This window comes from Pseudophryne corroboree, chromosome 3, assembly GCF_028390025.1.
Source record: "Pseudophryne corroboree isolate aPseCor3 chromosome 3, aPseCor3.hap2, whole genome shotgun sequence".
Taxonomy (NCBI): domain Eukaryota; kingdom Metazoa; phylum Chordata; class Amphibia; order Anura; family Myobatrachidae; genus Pseudophryne; species Pseudophryne corroboree.
The window spans coordinates 15315407-15337047 of record NC_086446.1 but is presented as its reverse complement, the minus strand read 5'-3'; the positions used below and the strand labels follow the sequence as shown (position 1 = coordinate 15337047).

The 21641-nt window shown below is 49.0% G+C and overlaps 2 protein-coding genes across 4 annotated transcripts in view; one reads left to right on the top strand and one right to left on the bottom strand.

Annotated features, from left to right (window-relative positions):
* LOC135056965 (oocyte zinc finger protein XlCOF6-like) overlaps window positions 1–21641 on the bottom strand; it is a 76040-nt gene that overhangs the window by 51358 nt on the left and 3041 nt on the right. The window lies entirely within an intron of this gene.
* The window catches only part of LOC135056995 (zinc finger protein ZFP2-like), a 68050-nt gene continuing 61767 nt past the window's right edge, over window positions 15359–21641 (top strand). The window contains exon 1 of the mRNA XM_063962840.1: window positions 15359–15410. The gene's annotated coding sequence lies outside the window, so the exon portion shown is untranslated. The remainder of the gene's footprint in view (window positions 15411–21641) is intronic.

Sequence of the window (21641 nt, the reverse complement as noted above, 5' to 3'; positions counted from 1 at the left end):
GAGTGCGTAGCACGTGCACGAGGTTCAGCGGCCATTACGGCTTCACGATATACAGTAAATAGCTTGTGTTATAAGGTATAGAATCAGCTTTATCACAAGACTCCTGACTTGACCACCTTCCTTGGAAGCTTACTCCCTGTGTGATTGCTCCCCAGCCTCGGAGTCTTGCATCCGTGGTCACTAGGACCCAGTCCTGAATCCCGAACCTGCGTCCCTCTAGTAGGTGAGAGCTGTGCAGCCACCACAGAAGTGAAATTCTGGCTTTGGATGACAGGATTATCCTCTGGTGCATGTGTAAGTGGGATCCGGACCATTTGTCCAACAGGTCCCACTGGAATACTCTGGCATCGAATCTGCCAAACTATATGGCCTCGTAGGCCGCTACCATCTTTCCCAACAACCGAATGCATTGATGAATCGACACTCTTGCTGGTTTCAAAATTTGTTTGACCAGTCTCTGGGTCTCCAGAGCTTTTTCCACTGGAAGAAAAACTCTGTAGTTCTGTGTCCAGTATCATTCCCAGAAATGACAATCTTGCTGTCGGTATCAACTGTGACTTTGGAAAGTTTATGATCCAACCGTGTTGTTGAAGTACTGTCAGGTAGAGTGCAATGTTCTGCACCAATCTGTCCTTGGATCTTGACTATATTAGGAGATCGTCCAGGTAAGGAATTATATTGACTCCCTTCTGTCGAAGGAGGACCATCATCTCCGCCATCACCTTGGTGAAAAACTCTTGGTGCCGTGGAGAGACCAAACGGCAACGTCTGAAATGGTAATGACAATCCTGTATCGCGAATCTCAGATAAGCCTGATGCGGAGGATAAATGGGAACATGTAAGTAGGCATCTTTTATGTCCACTGACACCATGAAATCTCCTTTCCCCAGGCTGGAGATCACTGCCCTGAGAGATTCCAACTTGAATTTGAATCCCTTCAGGTAGAAATTTAGGGATTTCAGGTTTAGGATCGGCCTAACTGAGCCGACCGGCTTTGGAACAACAAAGAGGCTTGAATAAGACCTCTCTCCCTGTTGTGACAGAGGAACTAGGATAATGACCTGATCCTGACATAATTTTTGAGTTGCTGTGCTGACTACATCCCTGTCTGGGAGAGAAACTCGTAAGGCCAATTTGAAAAATCGGCATGGGGGAATGTCTAGAAACTCCAGTTTGTACCCGTGGGACACGATTTGTAAAAACCACGGGTCCAGGGCAGAATGAACCCAGTACTGACTGAAAAGTTTCAGACGTGCCCCCACCGGGGCGGACTCCCGTAAGGGAGCTCCAGCGTCATGCAGTAGATTTGGCAGAAGCAGGTGATGATTTCTGCTCCTGTGATCCTGAAGAAGCTGCGGATCCGTTTCCTCTTCCCCTTCCTCTACTCGCCAAGAAAGGGGAACCTTTACCTCTTTTGTACCTATTGGGCCGAAAGGAGTGCATCTGAGAGTGATGCGTCTTTTTGGATTGTGCAGGAGCATAGGGCAAGAAAGTCGACTTACCTGCAGTAGCCGCAGAAACCAAAGCATCTAGGCCGTCACCAAATAAGGCTCTCTTTTATAGGGGAGAGACTCCATATTCTTTTTTGAATCTGCATCAGCATTCCATTGGTGAATCCACAGTGACCTCCTAGCCGAGACCGCCATGGTAGCGGCCCTTGATCCCAAGAGCCCAATATCTCTCATGGCGTCACGCATGTATGCTGCAGCTTCTTTTATATGACCCAACGTTAGGAGAATCTCATCCTTATCTAGGGTGTCTATCGGATGACAAGTTATCCGACCACTTTTCAATAGCACTACTTACCCATGCTCAGGCAATGGTAGGTCTGAGCAGTGTACCATTGGTCACATAAATAGATTTTCAATGTGTTTTCCATTTTGTGATCCGCCTGCTCCTTAAGGGCCGCTGTCCCAGGTGCGGGGAGAGCCACCTTTTTAGTTAATCGTGACAGGGCTCTGTCCAGAACGGGGGGCGACTCCCACCTTCTCCTGTCCTCTGCCGGGAAGGGATAAGCAACCTGAATTCTTTTGGGAATTTGACATTTCTTTTCAGGGTTTTTCCAGACCCTCTCAAAGACGGTGTTTAGTTCATGAGAAGGAGGAAAATCTACCTCAACCTTCCTTTCTTTATAAAGGTACACCTTCTTTTCAGGTAAAGAAGGGGTCTCCTCAACGTTTAAGGCATCCTTTATAGCTACAATCATGTACTGAATGCTCTTAGCTAATTTTGGATCTATTCTGGAAACACTAGGGTCGACACAGGAATTAGAGTCCGTGTCGGTATGAGTGTGAATTATCTGGGCAAATGATCTTTTATGCGACCCCGAGGGGTCTCCTGTGGAGCAAAAAGCAGAGCTTTGTAACATTACATCCTCCACAGATTTACTCCAGGTCTGTTTCCCGATATGATTCACACTATCACGCAAATCTTTCACCCATTCAGGTTCAGGTGGTGCCGACAGGGCCACCACATTACAATACTGTGTCCCTAGTACAGCTTCCTCCGGGGAAGAGCACTCTGCCTCAGACATGTCACACACGTGTACCAAACACACCACAGACACCCAGGCTTATAGGGGACAGACCCACAGTAAAATCTGTCAGAGGGACACAGAGAGGATTTGCCAGCTCACAACCCAGCACCAGTAACACAGAGCCTGTGAAAACAATAGTGCCCACAGACCTGCAGCGCTTTTACCATATAATAATAATAATAAATACAAAGCAACAATTTGCACTGTGCCCCCCCTCCCCCCGTTTTGCACCCTGATACTTTCAGTAGTGAAGGAAGGACCAGCGTTCTCTGAGAGAAAAACGGCGCTGAGTAATGTGCTGGCTGACTGAGGAAGAAGCCCCGCCCCGGGAATGGCGCTCTTCTCTCCAGTCCGTTTTACAGAATATTTATACTGGCGGGGGTAGGACTGTGCCACCGCACTATATGTCCCCTAGCTGCCAGTTATTTAAGAGGATTTCATGCTGCTCAGAGTGCCCCCCCCCTGCGCCCTGCCGTGCCTGTGTGTAGTGGGAGCATGGCGCGCAGCGTTCCCGCTTGCTGCGCGGTACCTCTATCAGCCGTCACACTGGAAAAGAGTCTTCTTTTCTTCTAACACTCACCTGTCTTCTGGCTCTGTAAGGGGGGGTGATGGCAGGCTGTGGGAGTGAGCATCTAGGCGCACCCAGCGTTCAGTACCCTTCAGGAGCTAATGGTGTCCTGTCAGCCAGAAGCAGAGCCATTAAACTCTCAAGAAGTTGGTTCCTACTTCTCCCTCCTAAGTCCCACGAAGCAGTGAGACTGTTGCCAGCAGGTCTCCCTGAAAATAAAAATAAGATTTTACTTGCCGATAAATCTATTTCTCATAGTCCGTAGTGGATGCTGGGGACTCCGTCAGGACCATGGGGAATAGCGGCTCCGCAGGAGACAGGGCACAAAAGCAAGCTTTTAGGATCACATGGTGTGTACTGGCTCCTCCCCCCATGACCCTCCTCCAAGCCTCAGTTAGGTACTGTGCCCGGACGAGCGTACACAATAAGGAAGGATCTTGAATCCCGGGTAAGACTCATACCAGCCACACCAATCACACCGTACAACTTGTGATTTGAACCCAGTTAACAGTATGATAACAATGAAGTAGCCTCTAAAAAAGATGGCTCACAACAATAATAACCCGATTTTTTTTTTTTTTTTTGTAACAATAACTATGTACAAGTAATGCAGACAATCCGCACTTGGGATGGGCGCCCAGCATCCACTACGGACTATGAGAAATAGATTTATCGGCAAGTAAAATCTTATTTTCTCTAACGTCCTAGTGGATGCTGGGGACTCCGTCAGGACCATGGGGATTATACCAAAGCTCCCAAACGGGCGGGAGAGTGCGGATGACTCTGCAGCACCGAATGAGAGAACTCCAGGTCCTCCTCAGCCAGGGTATCAAATTTGTAGAATTTAGCAAACGTGTTTGCCCCTGACCAAGTAGCTGCTCGGCAAAGTTGTAAAGCCGAGACCCCTCGGGCAGCCGCCCAAGATGAGCCCACCTTCCTTGTGGAATGGGCATTTACATATTTTTGGCTGTGGCAAGCCTGCCACAGAATGTGCAAGCTGAATTGTACTACAAATCCAACGAGCAATAGTCTGCTTAGAAGCAGGAGCACCCAGCTTTTTGGGTGCCTACAATATAAACAGCAAGTCAGACTTTCTGACTCCAGCCGTCCTGGAATTATATATATATATATATATATATATATATTTTCAGGGCCCTGACAACGTCTAGCAACTTGGAGTCCTCCAAGTCCCTAGTAGCCGCAGGCACCACAATAGGTTGTTTCAGGTGAAACGCTGACACCACCTTAGGAAGAAACTGGGGACGAGTCCGCAGTTCTGCCCTGTCCGAATGGAAAATCAAATATGGGCTTTTGTAAGACAAAGCCGCCAATTTTGACAATCGCCTGGCCGAGGCCAGGGCCAACAGCATGGTCACTTTCCATGTGAGATATTTCAAATCCACAGATTTGAGTGGTTCAAACCAATATGATTTTAGGAATCCCAACACTACGTTGAGATCCCACGGTGCCACTGGAGGCACACAAGGGCTGTATATGCAATACTCCCTTGACAAACGTCTGGACTTCAGGAACTGAAGCCAATTCTTTTTGGAAGAAAATCTATAGGGCCGAAACTTGAACCTTAATGGACCCCAATTTGAGGCTCATAGACACTCCTGTTTGCAGGAAGTGCAGAAATCGACCTAGTTGAAATTTTTTCGTGGGGCCTTCCTGGCCTCACCCACGCAACATATTTTTACCACATGTGGTGATAACGTTGTGCGGTCACCTCCTTCCTGGCTTTGACCAGGGTAGGTATGACCTCTTCCGGAATGCCTTTTCCCTTAGGATCCGGCGTTCAAACCGCCATGCCGTCAAACGCAGTCGCGGTAAGTCTTGGAACAGACAAGGTCCCTGCTGGAGCAGGTCCTTTCTTAAAGGCCGATGCCACGGTTCCTCTTGGAACAGACATGGTACTTGCTGAAAGCAAATCCCTTCTTAGCTCCCGAGGCCATTAGTCCTCTGTGAGCATCTCTTGAAGTTCCGGTTACCAAGTCCCTCTTGGCCAATCCGGAGCCACGAGTATAGTTCTTACTCCTCTATGTCTTTTAATTCTCAATACCTTGGTTATGAGAAGCAGAGGAGGGAACACATACACCGACTGTTACACCCACGGTGTTACCAGGACGTCCACAGCTATCGCCTGAAGGTCTCGTGACCTGGCGCAATACCTGTCCCATTTTTTGTTCGGGCGGGACGCCATCATGTCCACCTTTGGTCTTTCCCAACGGTTCCCAATCATGCGGAAAACTTCCCGATGAAGTTCCCACTCTCCCGGGTGGAGGTCGTGCCTGCTGAGGAAGTCTGCTTCCCAGTCGTCCACTCCCGGAATGAACACTGCTGACAGTGCTATCACATGATTTTCCGCCTAGCGAAAAATCCTTGCAGTTTTGCCACTGCCCTCCTGCTTCTTGTGCCGCCCTTTCTGTTTACGTGGGCGACTGCCGTGATGTTATCCCACTGGATCAATACCGGCTGACCTTGAAGCAGAGGTCTTGCTAAGCTTAGAGCATTATAAATTTTGCTCTTAGCTCCAGTATATTTATGTGGAGAGAATTCTCCAGACTTGATCACACTCCTTGTGTGACTGCTCCCCAGCCTCTCAGGCTGGCCTCCGTGGTCACGAGCATCCAATCCTGAATGCCGAATCTGCGGCCCTCTAGAAGATGAGCACTCTGTAATCACCACAGGAGAGACACCCTTGTCCTTGGATATAGGGTTATCCGCTGATGCATCTGAAGATGCGATCCGGACCATTTGTCCAGCAGATCCCACTGAAGAGTTCTTGCGTGAAATCTGCCGAATGGAAGCGCTTCGTAATAAGCCACCATTTTTTTTTTTTTTTTACCAGGACTCTTGTGCAATGATGCACTGACACTTTTCCTGGTTTTAGGAGGATCCCGATTAGCTCGGATAACTCCCTGGCTTTCTCCTCTGGGAGAAACACCTTTTCCTGGACTGTGTCCAAAATCATCCCTAGGACCAGCAGACGTGTCGTCGGAACAACTGCGGTTTTGGAATATTTAGAATCCACCCGTGCTGTCGTAGAACTACTTGAGATAGTGCTACTCCGACCTCCAACTGTTCTCTGGACCTTGTTCTTATCAGGAGGTCGTCCATTTTCTTTGAAGACGAATCCTCCTTTCGGTCATTACCTTGGTAAGGACCCCGGGGTGCCTTGGACAATCCAACGGCATCGTCTTGAAACTGATAGTGACAGTTCTGTACCACGAACTTGAGGTACCCTTGGTGAGAAAAGGCAAATTTTGGGACATGGAGGTAAGCATCCCTGATGTCCCGGGACACCATATAGTCCCCTTGTTCTTTGCTATCACTGCTCTGAGTGACTCTATCTGGATTTGAACCCTTGTAAGTGTTCAAATTTTTCAGATTTAGAATAGGTCTCACCTAGCCTTCAGTACCACCATATAGTGTGGAGTAATACCCCTTTCCTTGTTGTCGGAGGGGTAATTTTATTATCACCTGCTGGGAATACAGCTTGTGAATTGTTTTCAATACTGCCTCCCTGTCGGAGGGAGACATTGGTACAGCAGACTACAGGAACCTGCGAGGGGGGAAACCTCTCGACATTCCAATCTGTACCCCTTGGATACTACTTGTAGGATCCAGGGGTCCTGTACGGTCCCAGCGTCATGCTGAGAACTTGGTAGAAGCGGTGGAGGGCTTCTGTTCCTGGGAATGGGCTGCCTGCTGCAGTCTTCTTCCCTTTCCTCTATCCCTGGGCAGATATGACTCTTATAGGGACGAAAGGACTGAGGCTGAAAAGACGGTGTCTTTTTCTGCAGAGATGTGACTTAGGGTAAAAAACGGTGGATTTTCCAGCAGTTGCCCTGGCCACCAGGTCCCATGGACCGACCCCAAATAACTCCTCCCCTTTATACGGCCATACATCTTTGTGCCGTTTGGAATCTGCATCACCTGACCACTGTCGTGTCCATAAACATCTTCTTGCAGATATGGACATCGCATTTACTCTTGATGCCAGAGTGCAAATATCCCTCTGCGCATCTCGCATATATAGAAATGCATCCTTTAAATGCTCTATAGTCAATAAAATACTGTCCCTGTCAAAGGTATCAATATTTTTAGTCAGGGAATCCGACCAAGCCACCTCAGCTCTGCACATCCAGGCTGAGGCGATCGCTGGTCGCAGTATAACACCAGCATGTGTGTGTATACTTTTTAGGATATTTTTCAGCCTCCTATCAGCTGGCTCCTTAAGTACGGCCCTATCCGTAGATGGTACCGCCACTTGTTCTGATAAGCGTGTGAGCGCCTTATCCACCCTGAGGGGTGTTTCCCACCGCGCCTTAACTTCTGGCGGGAAAGGGTATACCGCCAATAATTTTCTATCGGGGGAAACCCACGCATTTAATTTATCTGATTCAGGAAAAACTACAGGTAGTTTTTTCACCTCACACATAATACCCTTTTTTGTGGTACTTGGAGTATCAGAAATATGTAACACCTCCTTCATTGCCCTTAACGTGTGGCCCTAAAAGAAAATACGTTTGTTTCTTCACCGTCGACACTGAAATCAGTGTCCGTGTCTGGGTCTGTGTCGACCGACTGAGGTAAATGGGCATTTTACAGCCCCTGACGGTGTTTGAGACGCCTGGACAGATACTAATTTGTTCGCCGGCCCTCTCATGTCGTCAACCGGCTTGCAGCGTGTTGACATTGTCACGTAATTTCCATAAATAAGCCATCCATTCCGGTGTCGACTCCCTAGAGAGTGACATCACCATTACAGGCAATTTGCTCCGCCTCCTCACCAATATTTTCCTCATACATGTCGACACACACGTACCGACATACAGCACACACATAGGGGATGCTCTGATAGAGGACAGGACCCACTAGCCCTTTGGGGAGACAGAGGGAGAGTTTGCCAGCACACACCAAAAGCGCTATAAATGTATATAAACAACCCTAGAAGGTGTTGTTTACTATATATGCGCTCTTAATATATAAATATCGCCAATTTATGCCCCCCTTCTCTTTGTTACCCTGTTTCTGTAGTGCAGTGCAGGGGAGAGTCCTGGGAGCCTTCCTCACCAGCGGAGCTGAGCAGGAAAATGGCGCTGAGTGCTGAGGAGAATAAGCTCCGCCCCTTTTCCGGCGGGCTTCTTCTCCCGGTTTTTAATAAACTGGCCTGGGTTAAAATACATACATATAGCCTTAATGGCTATATGTGATGTATTTATTTTGCCACTAAAGGTAATTATATTGCTGCCCAGGGCGCCCCCAGCAGCGCCCTGCACCCTCCGTGACTGAGTCAGTGAGCCGTGTGACAACAATGGCGCACAGCTGCAGTGCTGTGCGCTACCTTCATGAAGACTGTGGAGTCTTCTGCCGCCTGTTTTCCGGACCTCCGTTCTGCCGTCTCTTCAGCGTCTGTAAGGGGGATCGGCGGCGCGGCTCCGGGACGAACCCCAGGCTGACCTGTGTTCCGACTCCCTCTGGAGCTAAGTGTCCAGTAGCCTAAGACTCCAATCCATCCTGCACGCAGGTGAGTTGGAAATCTCTCCCCTAAGTCCCTCGATGCAGTGATCCTGTTGCCAGCAGGAATCACTGAGATTGAAACCTAAAAAAAAACTTTTCTAAACAGCTCTTTAGGAGAGCCACCTAGATTGCACCCTCTCGGACGGGCACAAAAACCTAACTGAGGCTTGGAGGAGGGTCATGGGGGGAGGAGCCAGTACACACCATGTGATCCTAAAAGCTTGCTTTTGTGCCCTGTCTCCTGCGGAGCCGCTATTCCCCATGGTCCTGACGGAGTCCCCAGCATCCACTAGGACGTTAGAGAAAAACCTAATAAAGTCTTTCAGAGAAACTCTAGTAGTACATCCAGTCTGCCTGGGCAAATTTTTTAAACTGAGGTCTGGAGGAGGGGCATAGAGGGAGGAGCCAGTTCACACCCTTGAAAAGTCTTAAAGTGCCCATGGCTCCTGCGGAACCGTCTATACCCCATGGTACTGAAGTGGACCCCAGCATCCTCTAGGACGTATGAGAAAACAACAACAGGACACCACAGGCCGCTCTTCTTGTACAATGATACTAACAGGACACCAACAGGCTGCTCACCCTGTATAATAATAATAATAATAATAATAATAATAACAGGACACCACAGGCTGCTCTCCCTGTATAATAATAATAACAGGACACCACAGGCTGCTCTCCCTGTATAATAATAATAACAACAGGACTCCACAGGCCGATCCACCTATATTATAATAACAACAACAACAACAACAACAACAACAACAACATGACACCACAGTCTGCTCCCCCTGTATAATACTACGAACAGGACACCACAGGCTGCTCCCCCTGTATAATACTACTAACAGGACACCATAGGCTGCTCCCCTTGTATAATAATACTAACAGGACACCACAGGCTGCTACCCCTGTATAATAATAAGGAGATTTATGGTAAGAACTTACCTTTGTTAAATCTCTTTCTGCGAGATACACTGGATTCCACAGGGAATAACATCGGGGTGTAGAGTTGGATCTTGATCCAAGGCACCAACAGGCTAAAAGCTTTGACTGTTCCCAAGATGCATAGCGCCGCCTCCTATATAACCCCACCTCCATGTACAGGAGCTCAGTTTTGTTAACCAGTCCAATGCAGTAGCAGGTAAAAGTGACAACAGTTAGTAGCCACAAACATCACATTCTCACAACAGGAGAAGGTATCAGCGGCTAATGCAATACCAACCTAAAGAAGCTAAGTGCGTCAGGGTGGGCGCCCTGTGGAATTTAGTGTACCTCGCAGAAAGAGATTTAACAAAGGTAAGTTCTTACCATAAATCTCCTTTTCTGCAGTAGGGGTACACTGGTATTCCACAGGGAATAACATCGGGGATGTCCTAAAGCAGTTCCTTATGGGAGGGGATGCACTGTAGCGGGCACAAGAAATCGGCGTCCAAAGGAAGCATCCTAGGAGGCGGAAGTATCGAAGGCATAGAACCTTATGAACGTGTTCACCGAGGACCACGTAGCCGCCTTGCACAATTGTTCAAGGGTCGCACCACGGCGGGCCGCCCAAGAAGGTCCTACAGACCGAATAGAATGGGCTTTGATGGTAGCAGGAGCTGGAAGGCCAGCCTGTACATAAGCATGTGCAATCACCATTCTAATCCATCTGGCCAGGGTCTTCTTGCTAGCAGGCCAGCCACGTTTGTGAAAACCAAACAGTACAAAGAGAGAATCAGACTTCCTAACTGAGGCTGTCCTTTTCACATAGATACGAAGAGTCCGTACCACATCCAATGACCCTTCTTTGGAGGACATCTCAGGAGAACTAAAGGCCGGAACCACAATCTCCTGGTTAAGGTGGAAGGAAGACACCACCTTAAGTAAATAACCAGGGCGCCTTCTAAGAACTGCCGGTCACAATGAAAAATCAGATAAGGGGACTTACAGGATAAGGCACCTAAGTCCGAGACCCTTCTAGCAGAGGCAATAGCCAGCAAAAGAGAAGACCTTAAGGGAAAGCCACTTAAAGTCAGCAGATGCAAGAGGTTCAAACGGAGACTCTTGCAAGGCCTCCAGAACCACCGACAAATCTCAAGGGCGGCACAGGTCGTACATAAGGAGGTTGAATCCGTAAAACACCCTGAGTGAAAGTATGATCAGGCAGGGTAGCAATCTTTCTCTGAAACCATACCGACAAGGCAGAAATGTGAACTTTGAGGGAGGCCAGACGAAGGCCCAAGTCCAGGCCCTGTTGCAGGAAGGCCAAAAGTTTGGCCGTACTAAACTTGTAAATGTTGTGGTTATTAGACGCGCACCAAGCAAAGTAAGAATTCCAGACCCTATGATAAATCCAAGCAGAAGCCGGCTTACGGGCCTTCAACTAAGTTTGAACGACCGCCTCAGGGAATCCCTTGGCCCTCAGTACGGAAGCTTCAAGAGCCACGCCGTCAAAGCCAGTCCGGCCAAATCCTGGTAAACACAAGGGCCCTGCACGAGGAGGTCTGGTCGTTGTTGAAGTAGAAGGGGACGCTCTAGCGAGAGACACTGTAGGTCTGAGAACCAGTGCCGTCTGGGCCAACCTGGAGCTATGAGAATCAGGATTCCTCCTTCCTGCTTGAACTTCCGTATTACTCTTGGCAGGAGTGACACATGAGGGAACACATACGGCAGCCGAAAGTTCCATGGAATCGCCAGTGCATCCACGAATGCTGCTTGAGGACCCCTTGTTCTTGCTCCGAAGACCGGAACCCTCGTGATTGTGTCGAGGCGCCATCAGGTTTACGTCTGGTAGGCCCCACTTGTCCACTAGGGGTTGAAATTCTTCTGGATGGAGGCTCCACTCTCCGGTGTGAACGTCCTGACGACTGAGGAAGTCCACTTCCCCGTTTGTGGACCCCCGGAATGAATATTGTCGATATGGCTGGCAGATGGCGTTCCGCCCATTGAAGAATCTTTGACACTTCCATCATTGCCATGCGGCATCGAGTGCTGCCTTGATGAATTATGTACTTGAACAGGCCTGTTCTGTACCAGATGCTGGGCCAGTTTCAGAGCATTGAACACCCGCAACTCCAGAATGTTTATTGGGAGGAGAGACTCCTTCCTGGTCCACCAACCCTGGAGAGAGTGTTGCTCCAACACCGCGCCCCAACCCTTCAGACTGGCATCAGTCGTCAGAAGTACCCAGTTGGAGATCCAGAAGGGACAATCCCTGCTCAACCGTTGGTCCTGTAGCCACCAGATCAGGGACAGACGGACCTCCGGAGACAAGGATATCATTTGAGACCTGATTCGGTGAGGCAGGCCGTCCCATTTGGCAAGAACCAGTTTCTGTAGAGGGCGGGAAAGAAATTGAGCGTACTCCACCATGTCGAAAGCCGACACCATGAGGCCTAGTACTTGCATTGCCGAGTTTATCGACACACGTGGGCGAGAGAGGAAGTAATGTATCTTGTCTTGAAGTTTCAGGACTTTTTCCTGTGACAAAAACAACCTCTGGATTTATGTGTCCAACAACGCTCCCAGGTGTACCCTGCTCTGGGCAGGGACCAGGGAGGATTTCTTCCAGTTGATGAGCCAGGATCAGCAAGTTGTCCAGATACGGTAGAATCCTGATGCCCCGACGGTGGAGCGAAGCTATCATAACCGCCATGACTTTGGTGAAAAATCGAGAGGCCGTAGTCAGACCAAACGGTAAGGCCCAGAATTGGTAATGGAGATTGCCAATAGCAAACCGTAGGTATTGCTGATGTGACATGGCAACAGGGATATGCAGGTAAGCATCCTGAATATTCAGGGATACCATATAGTCCCCTAGTTCCAGAGCCAGTACAATAGAGCGAAGGGTTTCCATATGAAACTTGAACTCCTTCACAAATTTGTTCAATGATTTGAGGTTGAGAATGGGCCGAGAGGAACCATTCGGTTTGGGGACTAGGAACAGCGTTGAATAGTACCCCCTGCCCATCTGAGCCAGAGGCACAGATACCACCACTCCGGTGTCCAGGAGGGATTGTACCACCAAGCGTAGAGTAGTTGCCTTCTTCTGAACCAAGGTGATGTCTGTCAGGCAACAGCGAGGAGGGGGACTATTCTTGAAGGAAATAGCGTATCCGCGATAGACGACTTTCCGCACCCAAGCGTCTGAAGTGGTTTCCAACCACACTTGGGTAAACTGTAGAAGTCGGCCTCCCACCCTAGGATTCCCCAGGAGGAGGCCCGCCCGTCATGCCGCAGGCTTATCAGATTTGGAAGCGGGCTGACGGGCCACCCAGGCACGTTTAGGCTTGGGCTTGGAAGTGAGAGACTGTTTCTGGTACGCCTGACCTTTTGCTTTATCTGGAGGTCGAAAGGAACGAAAGGAAGTACTCTTAGCCTTCGGTGCAGAAGGAGTAGTACTTGGAAGAAATGCAGTTTTAGCAGACACTAATGGGCCCTACACACTGGCCGATCCGCCGCCGAGCTGCCCGATGGCAGATACGGCCGACGAGCGACCCGGCGGCAGGGGGGTAGAGACGGGGGGAGTGAAGTTTCTTCACTCCCCCCGTCACGCGGCTCCATTGAAGTGCAGGCATTAATGGACGAGATCGTCCATATTGGCCTGCATGCACAGCCGACGGGGGACCAGCAATTCAAGTAACTTCAAATAATAAAGCAGCACAGTTCGTGGAAGCGCAGTGGTAATGAATGCTGTGAGTGCAGGATGAGATGTACAAAGTCCTTGCAATACCCGGAGTTGGAAAGTCCGTGGGACACAATTAACCACTGTATAAAGAAACAAGCAGGTACTGCCCAGCAGATAACACTTGGAAGCTGGGATTGGAACAAGTGCACAAAGGTTGGAGGGTACTTGGAAGAATTGCCAGAGATGCCGGGTGGAACCGGTGCAGACAACAGGTGTATTGAACTCACCGCTGTAGATAGAGTCCGATGGTATCGATGGTGAACTAGAGATCAATGCGGAACACCGATGGAGCTAGTGATCGATGGCGGAACACTGATGTAGCTAGAGAATGATGACGGAACACCGATGGAGATGAGTATCGATGGCAGAACACCGATGTAGCTGGAGATCGATGGCGGAACACCGATGTAGCTGGAGATCGATGGCGGAACTCCGATGTAGCTGGAGATCGATGGCGGAACACCGATGGTGCCAGGCAGGGCTGCAAGCAAGATGGAACTCAGGTCTCAGGGCAGAATGGAATCTCCTGGAGCAAGGTAACCTGGAAGCAGCTGTGAGCTATATCGGAGCACCGCTGGAAGCAAAGCTGGAAGCCAGTGACGGATCACTGCAGATCGCAGGATGCAATGCTAGAACACTGCGGAGTCAGGCTGCACCGCAGGATGGTAACTGGTGCGGGTCTCTTAGTCGAGCTGGATCACAGGAGCTGGAATACCTTGAAGAACAAGCTGGAGAAACCACAGACAAGAGAGACATGTATCACTGGGTTAGACAACCAAAGCACTGATAATTAGGCAGCTTTAATGCAGGATATTTATACCAGCTGGGAAGCAGGTATTGGCTGGGTAATCAGGCAGAGTCCAGAGTGCAGCTGCTGGGTAATTAGGCACAGACCAGAGTGCAGCTGCTGGGTAATTAGGCAGAGACCAGAGTGCAGCTGCTGGGTAATTAGGCACAGACCAGAGTGCAGCTGATAGGCTGAAAAGAAACATGTGATGTAAACAAACATTGCTGCGCCCATGTTTGAATTTGGAGGGAAAGACTGTTTGTAACTTGCATGTGGGTTTTAACCGGGTGGAACCGGTGCAGACAACAGGTGTATTGAACTCACCGTTGTAGATAGAGTCCGATGGTATCGATGGTAAACTAGAGATCAATGCGGAACACCGATGGAGCTAGTGATCGATGACGGAACACTGATGGAGCTAGAGAATGATGACGGAACACCGATGGAGATGAGTATCGATTGCGGAACACCGATGAAGCATGGGATCGATGGCAGAACACCGATGTAGCTGGAGATCGATGGCGGAACACCGATGTAGCTGGAGATCGATGGCGGAACACCGATGGTGCCAAGCAGGGCTGCAAGCAAGATGGAACTCAGGTCTCAGGGCAGAATGGAATCTCCTGGAGCAAGGTAACCTGGAAGCAGCTGTGAGCTATATCGGAGCACCGCTGGAAGCAAAGCTGGAAGCCAGTGACGGATCACTGCAGATCGCAGGATGCAATGCTAGAACACTGCGGAGTCAGGCTGCACCGCAGGATGGTAACTGGTGCGGGTCTCTTAGTCGAGCTGGATCACAGGAGCTGGAATACCTTGAAGAACAAGCTGGAGAAACCACAGACAAGAGAGACATGTATCACTGGGTTAGACAACCAAAGCACTGATAATTAGGCAGCTTTAATGCAGGATATTTATACCAGCTGGGAAGCAGGTATTGGCTGGGTAATCAGGCAGAGTCCAGAGTGCAGCTGCTGGGTAATTAGGCACAGACCAGAGTGCAGCTGCTGGGTAATTAGGCAGAGACCAGAGTGCAGCTGCTGGGTAATTAGGCAGAGACCAGAGTGCAGCTGCTGGGTAATTAGGCACAGACCAGAGTGCAGCTGATAGGCTGAAAAGAAACATGTGATGTAAACAAACATTGCTGCGCCCATGTTTGAATTTGGAGGGAAAGACTGTTTGTAACTTGCATGTGGGTTTTAACAGTGATGCTGCCTGAATCACAGTGAAGAGACTTGAGGCAATGGAATGCAGAGTGCCGCACGCAGACAGCGCAGATAGAATCCAGGCTTGGAACGCTGGGCCAGTCTCAGGAGGCATTTGGAAGGTAAACACTGATGAGAAATGACCCGGATGGTGACAGGCAGTAGTGGGCTCTGGTTCATCATCAATTTGAAAAATGAGCTTGATAGCCTCAATGAGCTCAGGAACATCCACCTGTGAAACAGACTCCCCATCAGAAACATCACAATGAGAATCTGAGGAGTCCGTATACACGCCATCCTCTTCAGAAGAGGTATCTGAAGCTGGCGTGGACTGAGAGGAAGTAACAGCCCGCTTAAAGGACTTCTTAGGCTTAATCTTAGGCGGGCGAGGGACAGGACTTTGTATAACCAAAGATTTATTCAAGTGCTGTAACTGAGTGGACAGGACATCTGTCCATGGCGGATGAACCGCAGGGACCATATAAGGCTGATAAGGCACAGGAGGTCCCACAGGGGGCGTAAGTTTAGTTACCAGCGTAGTCAGTATATCGGAAAAGGCTGACCAGGACGGACCCTGATGTGCCCCCGGTGCTACAAACTGACTGGGGGGTACAGCTCCCCCAAAACCTGAACCCTCAGCAGCCATGTTATCCTCAAACGCATCTGGTACGCCATAACCGCGTGCCGCGGAATCAGACCCAGACCCATCGTCCTGTGTAGCCGACATAGTATGAAAGCTTAAACTACAGGCGACACAGTACAATAATAGGAGGTAAATACCAGCACAAACCCCCCGTGTAGAGTGACAGCACAAACTGAGGATTTCTGAGGTAAAATGTGACTGAAAAACACAGAGAAAAATACAAAATATGTATATCCTGTGAAAACACCTATATATCTAATAACCCTGACGTACTGAGCTCCCTCAGGTTACAGAATATTGGGATAGCAGTAGGAGTGAGGTACACGAAGTAGAAATCACCCAGCAGCTATATGCACACACAGATACAGAAAATAGGATTTTAATACCTACCGGTAAATCCTTTTCTCTGAGTCCGTAGAGGATGCTGGGGTCATCAATAGAACCATGGGGTATAGACAGGATCCGCAAGGAGACATGGGCACTTTAAGACTTTCAAAGGGCTTGAACTGGCTCCTCCCTCTATGCCCCTCCTCCAGACCTCAGTTATAGGAACTTTGCCCAGGGAGACGGACATTTCGAGGAAAGTAATTAAGATTTTAATTTAAGGTGAGATATATACCAGCTCACACCACAAACGTGCCGTACAACATGGCATTCCATAGAACACAAGCTAACGGCACCAACTATGTCAGCAATAGGCTGAACAAAACCGGAACACAACATGTGTGTAACCAAATTAACGTCAGCAACAGGCTGACAACAACAACAACACAACAAGTGTGTAACCAGAACGAACAACTGCAGATACAGTACGCACTGGGACGGGCGCCCAGCATCCTCTATGGACTCAAAGAAAAGGATTTACCGGTAGGTAAAATCCTATTTTCTCTTTCGTCCTAGAGGATGCTGGGGTCATCAATAGAACCATGGGGTTATACCAAAGCTCTAGAACGGGCGGGAGAGTGCGGATGACTCTGCAGCACCGATTGACCAAACTTGAGTTCATCATCGGCCAAGGCATCAAACTTATAAAACTTATCAAAAGTGTTTGACCCCGACCAAGTAGCAGCTCGGCAAAGTTGCAATGCCGAGACACCCCGGGCAGCCTCCCAGGACGAGCCCACTTTCCTAGTGGAATGGGCCTTCACCGATTTCGGTAACGGCAATCCAGCCGTGGAATGAGCCTCCTGAATCGTCTGACAGATCCAGCGGGCAATGGTCTGCTTGGAAGCTGGTGTCCTGCTTCCAAGCAGACCATTGCCCGCTGGATCTGTCAGACGATTCAGGAGGCTCATTTCGGCCAAAGCGTCAGTAGCCACTGGCACCACAATAGGTTGGTTAATGTGAAAAGATGAAACCACCTTTGGCAGAAACTGTTGACGAGTTCTCAACTCTGCTCTATCTTCATGGAAGATCAAATAAGGGCTCTTGTGAGACAAGGCCGCCAATTCGGACACCTGCCTTGCGGATGCCAAGGCCAACAAAATGACCACTTTCCAAATGAGGAATTTCAATTGCACCTTTCGTAAAGGTTCAAACCAATGGGATTGAAGGAACTGTAACACAACGTTAAGGTCCCATGGTGCCACAGGAGGCACAAAAGGAGGTTGGATGTGCAACACCCCTTTTACAAACGTCTGCACCTCAGGAAGTGAGGCCAAGTGTTTCTGAAAGAAAACAGACAAAGCAGAAATCTGTACTTTAATGGAGCCTAATTTTAGGCCCGCATCCACTCCAGCTTGGAGAAAACGTCCAAGGTTAAATTTCTCCGCAGGAGTCTTCTTGGACTCACCCCAGGAAATAGATTTCCTCCAAATACGGTGATAGTGCTTCGACGTCACACCCTTTCGAGCCTGAATAAGAGGGGGAATTACTTCACTGGGAATACCCTTTTCGGCTAAAATCTGGCATTCAACCGCCATGCCATCAAACGTAGCCGCGGCAAATCTTGATACAGACACGGCCACTGTTGTAACAGGTCCTCCCGTAGAGGAAGCGGCCAGGGATTTTCCAAGAGTAAATCCTGAAGATCTGCATACCAAGCCCTCCTTGGCCAGTCCGGAACAATCAGGATTGTCGGAACCTTTGTTCTTCTTATGACCTTTAACACCCTTGGAATGAAAGGAAGTGGAGGGAAAACATACACCGACTGAAACACCCACGGTGTCACCAGAGCGTCTACCGCTATGGCTTGAGGGTCCCTTGACCTGGCACAATAGCTCTGGAGCTTCTTGTTGAGACGAGACGCCATCATGTCCACTTGAAGAACTCCCCAATGACTTGTCACTTCTGTGAAGACCTCTGGATGAAGGCCCCACTCTCCTGGATGGAGATCGTGTCTGCTGAGGAAGTCCGCTTCCCGGTTGTCTACTCCTGGAATGAAGACCGCTGACAGAGCGCTGACATGTTTCTGCGCCCAATGTAGAATCTTTGTGGCTTCTGCCATTGCTGCTCTGTTTTTTGATCTGCCCTGGCGGTTTATGTAAGCTACTGCTGTGACATTGTCCGACTGGATGAGGACGGGTAGACTTCGAAGAAGGTGATCCACTTGGAGGAGGCCGTTGTAAATGGGCCTTAACTCCAGCACATTTATGTGGAGACAGGATTCTTGACTCGACCACCTTCTCTGGGAGTTTTCACCTCGTGTGACTGCACCCGAACCCCCGGAGACTTGCGTCCGTGGTTACTAGAATCCAATCCTGGATCCCGAACCTGCATCCCTCGAGGAGGTGAGAACCGTGCCGCCGCCACCACAGGAGTGATATCCTTGTCATGGGAGACAGGATTATATTCCGTTGCATGTGTAGGTGGAAACCGGACCATTTGTCCAACAGGTCCCACTGGAACACTCTGGCATTGAATCTGCCAAACTGAATGGCCTCGTAGGCCGCCTACATCTTTCCCAGCAATCGAGTGCATTGATGGATCGACACTCTGGTTGGTTTCAGGATTTGTTTTACCAGAGTCTGAAGTTCCCGAGCCTTTTCCTCCGGGAGAAAAACTCTCTATAGTTCTGTGTCCAGAATCACTCCCAGAAACGACAGCCGGGTCGTTGGGATCAGCTGAGATTTTGGCAAGTTGATGAGCAAACCATGTTGGTGTAGAACTGTCAGGAACAGTGCAATGTGTCGCACCAAGTTGTCCCTGCATCTCTCTTTTATCAGGAGATCGTCCAAGTACGGGATAATCATGACTCCTTGCTTCCGTAGAAGGAGCATCATCTCCGCCATCACTTTGGTGAAAATCCTCAGAGCCATGGACAGACTAAACGGCAACGTCTGAAAATGGTAATGACATCCTAAACTGCAAACCGCAGGAAAGCCTGATGTGGAGGATAAATGGGAACATGTAGGTAGGCATCCTTTATGTCCAAGGAGATCATGAAGTCCCCTTTTTCCAGACTGGAGATCACTGCTCGGAGTGACTCCATCTTGAATTTGAATTTCTGCAGAAAGAAAGTTAGGTCTTTTAGGTTTAGGATCGGTCTGACCGAGCCGTCTGGCTTCGGGACCACGAATAGGCTGGAATAAAAGCCTTGTCCCTGTTGCACAGGGGGAACCATGATAATGACCAGTTTTTGGCACAATTTTTGTATTGCGTCGCACACTAGCTCTCTGTTGGGCAGAGAAGCTGATAAGGCTGATTTGAAAAAACGGCGAGGGGAACGTCTTGAAACTCTAGCTTGTACCCTTGTAACACAATTTTTAAAATCCAAGGGTCCAGGCCCGAGCGAATCCAGACCTGACTGAAGAGCTTTAGACGTGCCCCCACAGGCGAGCCCCAGCGTCATGCGGTGGACTTGGCAGAAACCGGGGAGGACTTCTGCTCTCGGGAGGCAGGGGGGCCTGGGTGTCTTTTACCCCGCCCCCTGCCTCTAGTAGCAAGGAAGGCAGAGCCTCGACCCTTTCGGTATCTATTGGGCGGAAAGGACTGCATTTGATAATGATGCGTTTTCTTATGTTTAGGGGGGACATAAGGCAAAAAGGACGATTTACCAGCGGTAGCTGTAGATACTAGGTCTGTAAGACCGTCCCCAAACAACGCACCTCCTTTATATGGCAGAGATTCCATGTTTCTTTTGGAATCAGAATCCGCATTCCACTGGTGAATCCACAATGCTCGCCTAGCGGCTACCGCCATAGCATTGGCTTTTGCTACCAAAAGACCAATATCCCTTTGCGATTCCTTAAGGTACACCGCGGCGTCCTTGATGTAACTCAGCGTCAGCATTATGCTGTCTCTGTCTAGGGTATCTATATCAGATAACAAGGAATCTGCCCATTTCTCAATAGCACTACTGACCCACGCAGAAGCAATGACCGGTCTGAGTTGAGTACCCATGGTCGCATAAATGGATTTCAGAGTAGCTTCTTGCTTACGATCCGCAGGGTCTTTAAGGGCTGCCGTACCGGAGGACGGTAAAGCCACCTGTTTTGACAAACGTGACAGGGCCTTATCCACTACGGGGACTAACTCCCATTTTTCTCTATCAGCAGTGGGGAATGGATACGCCACCGGAATTCTTTTGGGAATTTGGAACTTCTTGTCAGGAGTGTCCCACATCTTTTCAAGCAGAGCGTTCAGTTCATGAGAAGGGGGAAACGTTACCTCAGGTTTCTTCCCCTTATACATACAGACCCTAGAATCAGGAACAGCAGGGTCGTCTTTTACGTGTAAAATGTCTCTAACAGCAAAAATCATGTACTGAATGCTCTTAGCTAATTTTGGATCCAATCTAGAATCAGCATAATCGACACTGGAATCAGTATCCGTGTCGGTATTGGTGTCTGCTAACTGGTCAAATGTACGCTTATGTGACCCCGAAGAGTCCTGGACCTGAAACAATACATCATCCACCGATTTCTTATATGCTTGGGTCTGAGCCTCAGCCCTATCCAACCTCTTATTGATAAGAGCCATATTGACATTTAAAGCATTCAACACATTAGCCCAGTCAGGAGTCGGCTGCACTGACGGGGCCACCCCCAATGTTTTTTGGGACCGATTACAGGCTCTTCCTGGGAAGAGCATTCAGCCTCAGACATGTTGACACACGTATACCATCACCCACAGACACACTGGGCCTATAGGGGACAGACCTATGGAAAGTCAGTCAGAGAGACACAGAGTATAATAATAATAATAACAACAGGACACCACAGGCTGCTCACCCCATATAACAACAGGACACCACAGGCTGCTCCTCCTGAATAATAATAATAACAGGACACCACAGGCTGCTCCTCCTGTATAATAATAATAACAGGACACCAGAGGACGCTCCCCCTTTATAATAATAATAACAGGACACCACAGGCTGCTCCCCTTGTATAAAAGAAGAAGAAGAAGAAGCCATAGGACGCGCCACCTGAATAAGAATAATAACAACTGGACACTACACGCCGCTACCCCTGTATAATAATAATAATAATAACAGGACACCACAGGCCGCTGCCCCTGTATAATAATAGGACACCACAGGCTGCTTCCCCTGTATAATGATAACAACAGGACACTACAGGATGCTCCCCCTGTATAATAATAACAACAGGACACTACAGGCTGCTCCCTCTGTATCAGTGATCGCGCTGAGCACAAAAAAAGGTGGGTCCCAGGGACCCCTCACTTTTAAAAATTGGGGTCCTACAGGTTCTTTTCTGGGTTCCATCGGAATTAAGGTTTTTATTAATATTAATCTTATTTGGACACT